Genomic DNA, 9,415 nt, shown 5'->3' on the forward strand with positions numbered 1-9,415 from the left:
CCACCAGCCCCAAACATAAGCACACACACAGATGCACCAATGCGCACCTTATGCATTATGGTAGGCAGCATCTAAGATGGCCGCCAAAGATCCCCCGCTCCTGCCTGCTAGTCACACATCTGTGTCTTCCTCTTTCCTGAAAGTGGGGTAGACTTACTGACTCACTTCTAAAGAATAAAATATGGCAGACACGATAGGGTATCGCTTCCAAGATTAGGTTGTGAAAAAGCCTGTCTTGGACATTTTCCTTTGCTCTGTTGCTTGTTTGCTCTGAGGGAAGCCAGTGCCTTTGGTGAGCTGTCCTGTGGAGAGGCCCACATGGCAAGGAAAGTGTCTCAGTGCCACAGGCCTGGAGTCCAACAGGAGGAGCTAGATTCTGCCAACAATCCTGAGTGAGCTTGGAAGATCTTCCCCCAGCCAACCCAATAAAAGACGCCAAGCCAGCTAAGCTATACCCAAGTAACCAGCCTACAGAAATAAATGTCTCATCTTCTAAGCACCTACATTTTGGAATAATTTGTCTCAATGCAGCGATAGATAGCTAATTCACAAATCATCAGTGGAAGTTTTCTAAGATGTGGAATCTAGTCATGATCCTTCTTTATGTTTCAGTGACATGTTAGTCTTACTGGCCAAGAAAGTAAGGGTTCTATTTCTTTGACTCTGACTTATTTCCCTTCATTTTCCTCTGCTTCTATTTTCCCGTTTCCCTCACCCTACCTCAAGGGGCAGCTATTCAATTTTGATGGAATCGTCCCCATCCCTGGCTTCAGGAATTGCCCAAACTGTAATCCAAGTTACCATTTCCTTTGCTGCAGCGTGTGGTTCATGAAGGGATATGTCATCCCACCCTGAGCCAATCAACACACAGTGTTCTCTCAGGTCCAGTTTTCATTTGGAAGACGGCACATTTATCTAAATCTGTTGTTAATTCCAGCTTGGGTTGGGTTTTCTGTGCTAGCCACCCGGAGTCTCATCTAACACAAATACCATCCTGCTTTATTTGCACTCAATTTTCATGAGGATGGAGAGAAAGCAGCTGATATCAAACAGAACAGGGAAACCACAGGAGCATTTCATGGTGTTAAGAAGAAAGACTTAAAACAAATTTCTTTTTCATGTTTATTTATTTTTGAGAGAGAAAGACAGAGTGTGAGCAGGGCAGGGGCAGAGAGGGAGACACAGAATCAGAAGCAGCCTCCAGGCTCTGAGCTGTCAGCCCAGAGCCCGACATGAGGCTTGAACTCACAAACCGGGAGATCACGACCCGAGCCAAAGCTGAAGGCCTAACCAGCTGAGGGGTGCACGCACCCCAAGAAGAAAGACTCTTAACTTAAACAGATTTGATGAAGTCAGAAACTCATTTCCACCACTTACATACTGAGCAACATTGACAAATTCTGGGTCTCTGAGCCTCACTTTCGTCTTCTGTAATACAAAGATAATGATAATAGTATATATCTCATATAATTTTCGTGAGGACTAAAGATACTCCAAGTAGAACACCACAGTGCCTGGCACACAGTCCATGTTCAATAAGTGGTAGGTATTCTCGTTACAGTCTTTGGAAGAAGGCTGATGATAAATTACAGGTCCTGAAAATACTTAGTACCTGTGGCTCTTCTTGGGTTGTTTTCAGTGGGACGCTGTCCCTTCCCATGAAATTTCACCACCTACGCAGGAGATTATTCTCACTGGATACATTGCAAAGTTGAAGAGAAAAGACATCCAAATGAACTGTGCTATTAGAGCTCATTCATCTATCCTTCAGAATTTTCTATTGCTGGAGGGAAAACTAAGCAGCGGCCAAGGAGAACGAAAGGATCCCCTTGTGTTACCTGTATTTGTCAATGCATCTAACAGGAGGCACATTCTTAACCTCAACATCCGTAATGTTTTGACAACCTCTCCTAGGCTGAAAAAGGTCAGGATGTTTGGTCCCAGGAGACAGACTGGCAGCCACTGACTCCAACTGCTCCCCATTCTCTGGCAGTCGATACCGGCAGGTGTCTCGGTTTTTACAGAACTAATTTCTTTCGCTCTAAAATGGACATGAATTACTTATGTTTGGAGAAGGATCATTAAATGCTCTCAGATCTCTATACTGCAGACCCGTATTCCTGAGTGGGGAGGAAAGGCTCACTGGTTTATACAAAATGCTTTTGTCAGCTTTTGTTTATCTCGGTGGGTCGTCTTAGATTTCGCGACTATTTCTCATACGGGTATAGCTTGCACCAGTTTCTGGCTCGTTGCGTTTGTTTCTTTATGCGAATAATTTTTCTCTCCCAGCTGAGACGTTCTGTTTGTTACCCCCTCACAGCACTCACTTACATTCACACAGAGTGAGTGAGGTTATGATATAGATCTCCAGTCTACCACAGGCATCTAATTTCCAGGCAGGAAAGGAAAGCAAAGAATGTAGAGGAAAGAAATACAACAGTAGCAAGAGAAGGTGGGAACTCAAGTTTATTCAGATTGGTTTGCCTTGTCACAAGGGATCACTTGGTGAGGAATAAACCACTGTTAAACAGTAAATTAGCAGGAAGAGAGATTCAGAAGTAAAAAAGGATACGGGGAAAAAAATCTATAGAGAACATATTCATTCAGTAGTGTGATAAGTTAAATACTTGGAAAAATGCACTCAATGTAAACTACCTATCAAATTAAGATTCCATTATACTTTAAAGTGAAAATTCAACAAAGAGGATAAAATAAAGATATTTTCAGGCCAAGATTGAGTTTACCATTCATAGGCATTCAATGAAAGATTAACTATATATATATATATATATATATAATCATATATCATATATCATTATATATCATGATATCATATATATGATGTCATATATCATATGATATATGGTAATATATATATATGATAATATATATAATTAACTAAGGCTAAAACGATAAGCCAAAATCAGTGAAATTAAATTTAGGATAAAATCATCAATGTATATTCTTGTACACAGGTTTCAGTGAAAATCAGTGGTGAGAATACAGAATGAGTAATTCTGCTTGATAAACTCAATGTGCCTTTCTGCTAAAATGGGCATGGAAATAGACTTTAAGCTAGGTGAGACATCGCTATGAAAAATAGTGCAAAAAAAAGAGCAACTCAAACAGATCACCAGGCCTCAATTTACCTTGTACTTAGAGTATCTGCCTGTTTCTTTATGTTGCTTTTTTAAGGAAGAGGCACCCAATCAAAATCACCCCTGATTATAACTTGGAAGTCATTGATAAAGCCCATTACCTGATATGTGATTGGAATATATGGCCCAAGAGGAGATTTAGATGACTACTTTCACCCACGGTAGAGCCTCACAGAATACAGAAAGGCTGCGTGTTAGGTATACGAAGCCATCAGATTCAATGTTAGCAGTCAGGTTTCAACTTCACGTTCATTATTAAATGCAAATGGGGCTTGAGGCAAATGACCCTTTGCAGCTGAAGAAATATTTAAGCCCATAATGTTCAGGTGAAGTCATTCAATTCAACAGACGGGAAGGCTGGAGCAGCCCTTGAAGGACCCCTTCCCGTCCTACTGAGGAGGAGAGAAATCAGTTGGGCTGCCTAGTTCTCATTAGGGGGTTTGATTCCGCAGCATTTAAATTAAAAATAAATATATTCACATCTCTAATGAAGGGAATAATGTCCCAGCCTAAAGCATCTGTTTGGTGTGTGTATATGTGCATGTATGTGTGTGTGTGTTTGTACTTTGCTCATTTCCCTCACTTATGTTAGTTGATGAAATTATAAACTATAAAACATTACACATAAATTGTACATAGTACATATAAATTATATATTATATGTAATTGTATTATTGTGGATTTTTATATGATCTATTCTTAAAATATATTATATATAATATATTATTTATATTACATGTATCTTTATAACATGTTATATATAACATAATAAAATATAATATAATAAATATAATATAATAACGTAAGTTATAAAACACTCAACTTCTTATCACACTCTCCTTTAAAATATAATTAAGCTTGATTTCACATAATTTCCATAATCTAATATTTCAACAGGACTTTGGATGGGTAAAAGTGCAAAGAACACTATCCAGGCAAATTAATCTTTGCACATTTTCCTTAACCAAAAAATTAGATAAGTATTAATAAAAGAAAATAAAAGTATACCTCTTTTCTTTATCATACTTAAAGAGTTCAGAAATACGATGAAGTCTCAGGTTGACGTCCTCATATTTCAGTTTTCAACCCTTTTTTCTCCTTTCAGTAGGAAGGCAAGTTGAAAGAAGAAGTAGAAATGTGGGTTGGAATGTGAAAAAGATCTGCCTTATCAGGAGTTATGGGTCTTCTTTATGGATTAGGGAACGAGCACAATGAGATGGGCAAGCAAGTGGGCCTTGGCCTCCCTACCCTCTCATTGGCCAGAGGAGCCGAATTTAATTTTTATATATGAGAATTCCGCGTAGACTTGCCCTTGAAAACGGTGTTGTGCTCCCATCACAATACTTCTCGTATACCTGATATCCTGGCCCATCACAATACTTCTCGTGTACCTGATATCCTGGCTCCTACTTAATTTGTCCCTAGTGTTTTACTCAACAATGTCTTCATAAGTATATGAGCCTCCCTACTTATCCTACTGTGCATTTAGCAAACTAAGTTTGGAGCTAAGCATTCTATTTAAATTAGCCTCTGATATTGTGAAACTGAACATATGTCAGGACCAAATATCAATTTTTAGGAGCCCTAAATACTGAAAAGAATATGCTGCAAAGAATCTGAAAAGAACATATATATATGTGTGTATATATATATATATATATATACGTATATGTGTATATATATATGTATATGTATATATATATACACATATACATATACATATACGTATATATATATATATGTGTGTGTGTGTGTGTGTGTATATATATCAGCTAATCCTGTGGGATGCCATAGTATCAGCTCCAACTTTACATTCTTGCTTCGAGTCCCCTTTTTGTTTCTGGGACCTTGAAATTTCCCCATTAATTTTAAGCACAAGAAAGTATTCACAAATTTTAATTGTTGTCAGGCTAGTATAACAAAATACCATTGACTGGGCAGCTTAAACATAGACATTTATTTCTCACAGTTCTGGAGGTTGGGAAGTCCAAGATGAAGGAGCAGACCAGTAGACCCATTCTTTATCCCCAATACCTAGTATTCCGTCATGATTTAATCTATTGAAAAGAAGTACCTATAAAAGGGGGGGGGCAGTAATAGTTTAAAAAAAAACCAGTATATTAGCAGTAAAGCAGCAAGAAAGTCTTGCTGTTGCAATTTTCCGTCTCAAATTATTTTAATGAGGCTCTTCAGTGGGAGAGGGGAAAAAATATCTTCCATTGTACAAGCCATACGGGGCCCTGGGAAACCAGACATGAAATAGTTGAGATGGCCAGGTTGTCACCAGGGACTAGGGATTAGAACCTGGTCAAAGCAGCAAATAAAAAAAATTTAAAAAGCTCTTAAAAGAACCTGACAAGGGAAGCTTAAATCTTATTTAAAGGGTTGGGTTGTACTAAGCCTTAAAAAATTCAATCCTCTGGAGGACTATATCTCACTAAGAAAGCTCCATGTGAGTTTATCATGTATCCAACACCTACACATTGGACCTTGGAGACCGCTAGGATAATATTTCCTCTGGATTAGCACTGAAGCTTGGAAGTGACATTCGTACGAGGCACACTTTAAACTCCAGGGATTTTCTGATTACGGAATGATAATTCTGAGGGGGGAAAAAGTGCTTACTGCAGACAGAAGTTGCCATGATTTATACATGTTGGACAATCTTCCTTTTTCACACAAGGTAACTTATTAGACCAAGGATGTTTTGCTTTTCCTTTTGTTTTTAACTAACGTTGTCTTTTGATTGATATTAAGGATACAGCAGATTTGTCTCCGTGTTTTTATTTTTGTAGTTCCAGCATGCCCAGAAGAATGATTGTATAAATCCTAGTTACAGGTGACATCAGCTATTAAATTGTACACATAGCACAGAAGCATTAGCATGAAATGCCAACGTCAGGCCAGGGTAAGCATTGAAGCTTCACTGACCGGTCCTTCTCTGCACAGGCTCAGTGGACCTCTCTCCAACACTGGCTCTGACGAAAGCCAGACAATAACGAAGTGAGGCTGAAAAGCTGTCCCCCCTTTGCTCTTGGCGCATCTATCAAGATCTCTGGGATCACTGTGAAATCTCCTATCTTTCCAGTTATAAAAGTACTTTGGATGAATTCAAAACCTAGTGACAACCAAAGTCATAAATTACGTGACTCCCTGGGGTCATTTTTTTCCAGGCTGATTTTAACAGTGCTTTGGCCAGCATGTATATTTTGTGCAGTTGGGAACACTGACGGGTTGAGGGACGTCATTTAAAATAACCGGTCTCTCTGCGCACATTTGTACGCATACATCCAGGGTATCTAGAGAATAAGCAAGGCAGACTTGCATTTGAAGCCAAATTAAGCCTCCTAACTTTTGTTCCACTTTATAACCGGATTCCTAATTGACTCATCTCTTTTATAAATCTGTGAAACCTGCCAGTGGTAGGACTGCATAACAGATTATGGCCAGATCACAGCAAATCCATCACCTCTGGTAGAAAACAACTCCTAGATTTACTGACTAGGTCAGTAAAATAATCATTATACAGAGAATTCTTCCCTCTCAACACGAAAATGAGTCTTGAAGCCAACTGTCATAAGCCAACCATCACAAGACTTTTTTTCTTTTTTTACACTTCCACATATTCTATAGAATAAGGAGTAGAAACCTAGTGCAAAAAAAATTCCTGGCTGTAATTCACTTATCCACTCTGTCCTCTCCTTGCCTTTCCTTTTTCCCATTGCTCATTCCCTGTTCCTCTCCTCATCGCCTATACTTCCTTTATCTGAACTCTGGAGGTTTTATCACGGCCCAAAACCCATCGTTGGTTTTTGAGGTGTGTGAAAGTTCTGTACATACTCGGAACAGTTTTACCAAATGTTTAAAAAATTAGGACGTGCACATTTTTAGGAAACCGTGAAAACTGGTGGTTCTATTTTTTAATTAGTTTTCTTTAGTTTTGACAGGCAGAGAGAGAGAGAGAGAGAGAGAGAGAGAGAGCGTGTGGGGGGGAGGGGCAGAGAGAGAGGGAGACACAGAATCGGAAGCAAGCTCCAGGCTCTGAGCTGTCAGCACAGAGCCTGAGGCGGGGCCCGAACTCACGAACGGTGAGATCATGACCTGAGCCGAAGTCGGACGCTCAACCGACTGAGCCACCCAGGCGCCCCAAACTGGTGGTTCTTAAAGTTAGGCAACTCTAGAACCACATTTAAAATCAGCATTAGCCAAAGAGCGACCAGAATAATAGAAAATTAACAGCAATTTTAATATTAATTAACGTTAATATTCAATACAGTGATTGAAAGCAAAATTCCAGATTTGAAGAGCCACGCGAAGCCGCTGTGAACAAAAGGAGGACCAACGGAAAAGCAGGTGAGCAGATCAGTAATGACTTTTGTAGACTGTATTGCACAACATCTGAGGGAAAGGGAGCAAACCCCAAAGGTTAGAACAGTTGTTTGGGAAAATCACGGAACACTGGCAGTCGGAATGAAAGTTGGTGTCTAAAACTATTCTACACCTGTGTATTCTTTTAAAAATAGTTTTTTTGATCATCTACCATTTTAAAAGGTAAGTAAAATAAGGAAAACACTCACCCTGCTGCTATGTGGAGAACAAGCTCTCTGGCAAGACAAGAAGGGAAGCAAGGAGACCAGTTAGAAGGTCTCTCCAGTAAGCCAGGTGAGGGATGACCGTGGTTCTGACTGTCAGCACTGGCCTTGTGAATGGTAGCAGAGACAGCTAGAAGAAATCATAGAAGATCTTCAAAATTATGAGAAAAACGTTATTTCAGTACTAAAATGCTGCTACTCAGCTGAACTATCGATTATGAAGTATTGAAAGAATTTTTTGACATGGAAGAAGGCACCAAAAATTACCTGCCATGCACCGTTTTGCAGGAAGATACTAAAAAATGTGCTACATTGGATTGTTAATTCTAAATGACACAGAGCCCTTAGCATTTTATTTGAGTAGAGAACACAGGAAAGTCATGGAGTTTTTTTTAATTTATAGTCCTTTTCTAGCTCAACAAATAAACCTCAGATGCATTTATAATTTTTCACCAAAAAAAAAAAAAGAGAGACATACCATTTGAATATGTTGCCGTGGCAGCAAATTGTTAAGTAAAACAGCCAGTCAGATTTACAGATTTCAGAAGTAACATCCCTAGCTGTGCTATGTTCAGAAGTAGATTTCAGGGGCGCCTGGGTGGCTCAGTCGGTTAAGCGTCCAACTTCAGCTGAGGTCACGATCTCGCGGTCCATGAGTTCGAGCCCCGCGTCAGGCTCTGGACTGATGGCTCAGAGCCTGGAGCCTGCTTCCGGTTCTGTGTCTTCCTCTCTCTCTGCCCCTCCCCCCGTTCATGCTCTGTCTCTCTCTGTCTCAAAAATAAATAAACTTTAAAAAAAAAAAAAAAAGTAGATTTCAAAGGACATAGCCACAAATTCTAATGTCCAGGGTCTAAAAGTTTCCCTTGTACAAATAATGGTTCCCAAACAGTTTTGAACAACTAACACGATAATCAAACCTATTTTTACACAAATCTTAAGACTGCAATCCTTAAGACTCAAGACTTCTAAAGGCTTTTCCAAATCATCATTTTATCAAGGTGAATGATAACTTTCCCTGATATGTTTCAGTCAGGGATATACAGTTTTATTGTTGCAGGATTTTCCCGAGTGAATGAAGCAGCCTTCAGTTGTGTAAATTTCAATGGCCTCAAAATGTATTTGCTGTATTTTGCTGTTGTTTGAAGTAAGACCTCTTAACCTTCTTTTGTTAATTTTTTTTTTCATTTTGTCTTATAGTCCAGTTTTCCAAGATAAACTCAGTCTTTTTTCAATGCCACCTTTTTCACCAGTACTTTTTCATGAAGTTATGAAACCTGTAAAAAAAAAAAAATCAGTTAATTGATTAAGAAAAATGGATTTATGCAACTGAAAAGAATGAGGAATTGTTTTTTCCCCCCCCCCCCCCTTTGATCTTTCTCATATTTCTTTCACCAGCTGTTTGGAAGGTCTGAGATTGTTAAAGCTAAGCTTTGGAATCCTATTAGATAGCACTGAGACAAAAAAAAAAAAAAAAAAAATACCCTCGTAGCTCAAAGTTCACATTATGAAATGAAAGGATAGAATGTAATTATTTAAAAAGGTCCTACAGGGGCGCCTGGGTGGCGCAGTCGGTTAGGCGTCCGACTTCAGCCAGGTCACGATCTCACGGTCCGTGAGTTCGAGCCCCGCGTCGGGCTCTGGGCTGATGGCTCAGAGCCTGGAGCC

The sequence above is a fragment of the Herpailurus yagouaroundi genome, unplaced genomic scaffold (assembly GCF_014898765.1).
Source record: "Herpailurus yagouaroundi ecotype Mexico unplaced genomic scaffold, PumYag 205, whole genome shotgun sequence".
Taxonomy (NCBI): Eukaryota; Metazoa; Chordata; class Mammalia; order Carnivora; family Felidae; genus Herpailurus; species Herpailurus yagouaroundi.